Source organism: Triticum dicoccoides, chromosome 2B (genome assembly GCF_002162155.2).
Source record: "Triticum dicoccoides isolate Atlit2015 ecotype Zavitan chromosome 2B, WEW_v2.0, whole genome shotgun sequence".
NCBI lineage: Eukaryota > Viridiplantae > Streptophyta > Magnoliopsida > Poales > Poaceae > Triticum > Triticum dicoccoides.
The window spans coordinates 477,338,683-477,344,569 of NC_041383.1; the positions used below are offsets into that span (position 1 = coordinate 477,338,683).

The 5,887-nt window shown below is 45.9% G+C and overlaps 1 long non-coding RNA gene across 2 annotated transcripts; it reads right to left on the bottom strand.

The window, feature by feature from the left end:
* Positions 1-1,049: 1,049 nt before the first annotated feature.
* LOC119367855 lies at positions 1,050-4,471 on the bottom strand. 2 transcript variants are annotated; one of them, XR_005176453.1, is made up of 6 exons: positions 4,068-4,471; positions 3,929-3,988; positions 3,390-3,543; positions 3,088-3,246; positions 2,007-2,435; positions 1,050-1,231 (listed from the first exon to the last, which is right to left on the bottom strand). It is a non-coding gene; the product is annotated as an uncharacterized LOC119367855 (long non-coding RNA). The 2 variants fall into 2 exon arrangements; XR_005176452.1 differs by having other exon boundaries at positions 2,007-3,246.
* Positions 4,472-5,887: the final 1,416 nt, after the last annotated feature.

Here is a 5,887-nt window from a genome sequence, read left to right on the forward strand (position 1 = left end):
TACTGATGAAAATTCACACTTTTGCACGAATGGCATACTTCTAAACATGCTCGACGACACCCATTGAACTTGCACAATTCACTGGTGGGAGCAAGCACAGTGATTTTTCCGCACATGCTTCCAACAAACTTGAAACTTGAACGGACGATTTTTCTGCAAAGAGGGGGATATAATGGAGAGCAAGTAGCTAGATGATATAGCTACTATGCAAGTGCGTCAGGTTTAGCCACTGGCATCATGTCAAATTTAGAAACACAAGTAACATTTTTTGAGGAAAAGAAAGCATCCTCAGGGGCATTTGTACGAGCACCTAACATGCAAACACACAAGAACTCTAGATTGAGCATGGGGCGGTGATGGTCTCGTTATCCGGAGCCCAGGCGGTGTCGGGTGCGGGGGAAACGGCAGCCTTGCCGGTCGAAGGGTTGCAGTTGTGGGCGGCAAATCTGGTAGCGTGTGGCATGTGCGGCCGTCATTGCCATAGGTCGAGGTCTTCTTCCCTGATGACTGTCAAATCCACATCAGCAAAGTACATGTTATTCAGTTTGGAGACCAATTGAAATAGAAAGGAACTTGACCAATCTCAGCCATCTAAACCTTTCACTGTGTGTACCAAGAAAAAACAACAAAGGAAAAAAGAAATGATAAGTATGAACGGATGCATATACACACATCGAACTGTTTCTGCATTTCATTATGAACCGGTGATATAATACATATTTAACTGCTATACCAATAGTAAATTCACAAATACATGACACTTTTTTTTAGAACAATCTAGTAAGCATTGCATGGAATACATCAAATACTGGGAGCAATTTTAACAAGTATTTATCTAATTTTGCATGTGCACAATACCACCAAGGTTGAACTTTTTGAGTTATGATTTTTGAACACCCCAGCAGAAATACATGTACTGAGCGGTACATGATTATATTGTTGAGCAGCTGATCTACCGAGGCAAAAAGCACTCCTATAGTGCACACACTAAATCATGATAAAAAGTGGAAGCAAGAAGTAATCAGTAACTGCACATGCCTGCGGCCGGGATGTGGAGGCACGCCATGACACGGAGGTGGAGGCGCGCCGTGGCCAGTTTTTTTTGCTCCCAACCTCCTGCATATATATTTATTGAACTGATGTTTTTCTATCATTGGGCTGATATTTTTTCTGTAGTTCAACTCCCGTGGCCTTGCCCGACTTGCCGACCTCTATCTCCGTGTACACCACCCTGTCATCACCGATAGCAACAAAATATTATTCTGTTTTTAATTCAAACCGACCATTTTCTTTAATTCGAATTGATCATTGTTTTTAATTCGAACTGACCATTGCTTCAAATTCAAATCAATTTTTCATCAAACTATCATGTACATTTTCTTTGTTATGAATCGATGATAGAATACATGTTAGACTGCTATACCTACTCTATTCCCAGGAGAAAACAATGCAGCAATGGAATGAGCAAAGCACAAACCAGTGCATCAATTGCCTCAATTCCATGCACCACTTGGGCGTTTAATAACAACTATGTTCATCATAGAAACAAGTAGACTTAATATCTCCAGGTTCTGAAGTCGAACAAATGAATCATACCAAATACTGTCCAAAAATCACACTTTTATGAAACCAAAATTCTGAACTTGCGATACAACGCCTTTTGAATTTTTCATACTGTACTCTTTGAACTTGTGCAATTCGTTGGTGGCAGCAAGAAGCAACTAGAATTATATAATTGTTGTACAACATCCTAAACACTGAACTGTATCTATAGAAGGACTAGTCAGCGTCTCAGGAATCAACTAAATTTTCCACTCAAGTCTATATTCATTAGTACTAGTAGGACTCAAATGTGAGCTAATTTTCAATACAGATTCACTAAAATGGCTTCTATTTTTTTAAACATCTAGCTTCTAATATTTTCTCAATTTGAACTTGCTTGTTTTTTCTGTTCTTTAGCAATGCGAAATGAAGCAGTAAACAAGAGACGGAACGGGGGTGAGTACCTGCCGGTGCCGGCGGAGAAGCGTGGTGGTCTTGCTAGCGAACATGGGACTAGCAATGACATGCATAACGCCAAGTTGGACTACCGAGATGGACGTCCTCGACCCTTAGCGGTTCCTGAGGTTGCACTGTTTCGCCACTGAAGCACAGGTGATGGAGTTGGAGCGGGGCACGCCCACGGCGGCGAGACCGAACGGCCGGGGATTGCGGTGTTGAACTGCTTGTACGCACCAGGGGAGCGACAACGGCCCATCGATCCAGTGCGGGGTGACTACTTGCTCAAGCACTATTATTTTTGTTTCCGTTTTTCAATGAAATTATAGGGTTATACATTTTGAACTTATAGATATTTTTTGTTGAAAGTATGAAAACAACATAACGTTGGCGTCCTCATCCAAAGAACACATCCATTAAAGAAAGGCTCCAATCACCTAACATAGAATAGCACATGCAGTTCAATATTAACTATTGATGCATGCCTTAATAAGCAAGAGCAACAGTACAACATTAGCATAATAGTAGGTAACAATAATAATACAGGGTTAGCTATCGATGCAAGCTTTTGACAAAGAAACTCGATAGGCACTGTGATTTTGGATGGGCGACGGCGGCAACACATCTCAATTGGCCAGCGACGTGCGTTTGTGAATGGGAGAGGCCTATGAACTTTTCCGCTTTCTCAACTCTGAACTTTTTGTATTCTTGTACTTGATCCTCCCCAATTTTATTCAAAACTTTTTTAGTGGCTTTTGTTGGTGAGCCATTCTGTTTCCCTGATCCTTCACTAGGTTTCTTCTCAGTATAAAGAAAACAAGAAACAAGTGTTGTGTTCACATAGGCATTAGAACAAACACCTAGCAAGCATCGTTTGTGCAAACCAGGTCAACATGACGTTTGCTTCTTTTTGCACAAATTACTTTTTGCAAAAGGAGAAATTTTATGCAAGAGTAGTGTCACTAGTACATCCATGTAAGGAATAAACTCACATTTTAAGAGCACTACCTGCTAGCATATTTGTCTGTGTGATTTAAGCAATGTGCAAAGTAGAACAAGATGCTGTTATCGCTCTGTGTGTGCTCTAACCTGGACCGTTGTGCAGCTCTTGGTGAAGATGGTGGCCACCATTCTACTTGGACTGCGGTCAGCACTCGACTCAGACGGCTGTCGGCAACTGTGGTGGATGAGATCGTGGCCGAGGGCGACCAGCAGGGGCTCCACATGGAATATATTTTTGCCAATGACCTTTTATAACATAAGTACTAGAATTGTTACTCGCTTCTATATATATTTCATGACAAAATCAATCAAAGTTAAGAAAAGGCAGGCGACTGCATAAGTACTAGAACTGCTACTATTTTGCACATGTGCTAAACATCTGCTCAAACCTGTTGTAACATCCACATTAGAGCAGTTTAGCCTATCGTGTGGAAGGCCTCTCTTATAGCTGCTAAAGCATCAGCTCGCTCCATGCTATTGGCAGCAACATCTCTAGACTTGGTGTACACCAGCAGGAGAACTTCCCGGCCTTCGACATGCGCACTGAAGACATATACAAAAGAACACGCATCATGATTCAAATGACATATAATAGCAACACACAGCCGTGAGGTACCAAAAACACAACACTTTTGTGCATTTTTTATAAAGCTTTATCTGCATAAAACAGTGAGAGATTCCACACGAACTAAAAACTGTTGAAATGGAAGAGCTCCCTAACTGAAAAATGCTCGAACTGAAGAGCTCCAGAACTGTTTCTTTATGGTGGAAAACTTTTGTACCTATACTTGTACTTATGCGACATGATTGTGTCTGTCGAATCTCTAATGTTCTCAATGTGTTACATGAAAAGAGAAAGGGAGAGACACAACACACTAACTCACACAGACACATCCAACTTTTTTGTCTCGCATTTTCATGAGCAAACCTGGGGGAAATGTGCAGTGGGGGCTCCAGTGTCATGAGTAGAAAAGCATCACGATCAAAACTGAAAAAACTTCAAATGGAGTTAGTAGTGGGCATTTACGGAGCAGCTCAAAGGAGTTGGCCGGAGCATCAATACCAACCTGGACATACTGGACGAGGGCCTCGATCTTCCTATGTATGCCAGCGCGTCCATCTCCCGTTAGAACCACGGAAGAGCAGCGAGCTCTACCAGATGCGGCACCGAGGGGCCGGGGCTGTAACCCGATGTGGGGCTGGAGCAAAGAGGCATTTGGTGCTGGCCGGCCTGGGCAGCGGGATTTGGACTAACGTAGCGGCCTGTGGAGCCCCCGCTGGAACCTGGCAGAGTGATGGTGGAGAGCATCACCGAGGGTAGACAGAAGGAGGCATTGGGCGGCGCGCCGATATGCCTGGATTCGGTGGTGGACTCCCACCGGCAGGAAATGAAGTTGTGGTGCTGCAGCATGGTGGAGGTCAGGTGGGTTGGTGGGGGCATGATTCTTGTGCGGCCGGGCGCTGGTGAGGGGATGCGGTGCGGGATGGGGCGGCGCAGGATGGGGAGGCCGGGAAGCGGCGGGGCGCGGGGGGACCGGGCGGCGGCGGGGCGCAGGGGGGCCAGGCAGCGGCGAGGCGCGGGGTGGCCGGGCGGCAGGGAGCTGGGTTGGTCTATTTGATTTTTATGGATCAGGGAATTTGCGGATCGCTCGTCTATACAGGGACGAGGGGTAACATAATATTATTCTGTTACTAGTAACAAAATAGTTCAGCCCTAAATAGTTCAACACTATATATATAGGGCTGGACTATTCTGTTACCCGTAACAGAATATTATTCTATTACCCCCCGCCCTATATAGGCGCGACGCGCAGACCACCGTAGAATCCCCCCGACCCCAACCCGCCTTCTTCCGCCGGAGGCAGCCATCGTGGGCGAGTGAGCGACGGCGGCAGCTGGAGCAAGGGAGCCCGCGGTGCCGTGACTGGCCGGCGATGGATCCGCCGCCGCCTCCTGCCTCCCTCCGTCGCCGGATCCATCGACGGGGGCGTGATCCCCACCTTCTGCCTCCCTCCGTCTCCGGATCCATTAGCAGGGGCGTGATCCCCACCTCCTGCATCCTTCCATCACCGGATCCATCGACGGGGGCGTGATCCCCGCCTCCTGCCTCCCTCCGCTGCAGGATCCATCGATAGGGCCATGATCCCCGCCTCCTGCCTCCCTCCGTCGCCGGATCCAACGACGGGGCCGTCATGCCTGCCTCCTGCCTCCCTCCGTCGCCGGTGCTCCTTCTCCGAGGCAGTGATCCCCGCAAGGTGCTGCCTCCCCGGACTCTTCACTAAACGTCCACCACAAGCAGGTGCTGCATCAATGGCGCCGCCTCCCAAGAACATGCCAGTATGCCATCCACGAGAGGTAGAAGAAGAAGTCAGTCCACTGGAGGTAATGTCTGCTTCCCACGTTTGTGTCAGTCCATCAGTTCATCAGTCCTGCTATGAAGAAGAACCCGATAGTACATTGCAAATGCTTGATCAGTTCAATTACACCCCTACCACTTGATGCACAATTTGGATGTCGAGGTTACTGTTAGTACCTCTAATATGCTAGCTTCAGTTCAAGCCAAAAAACATAAAGTTATGCATCCACCCAAGGAGCTACTAGGCTTTATATAAGGTTCAGCTACCACTGCAAGTTGTATGATGTTATTTTTAATAGTATATGCCGTTTAGTTGCGTCAGTTCGAACTAGTGAAAGAATGTTGTTGAAAAAAATATACGCTTGTTACACAGTAAGTTCAATGATACATAAACTAGGAGTACTTCTAGTGTAGTTGCATAAGTTATAGATGAACAAAAGAGAAGACATGCATCAGTTTTATATATATGCATATCCATACATCTCTGAAGTTCAATGTTCAGTTTACAAGCAGTGCTAAAAACAGTACATC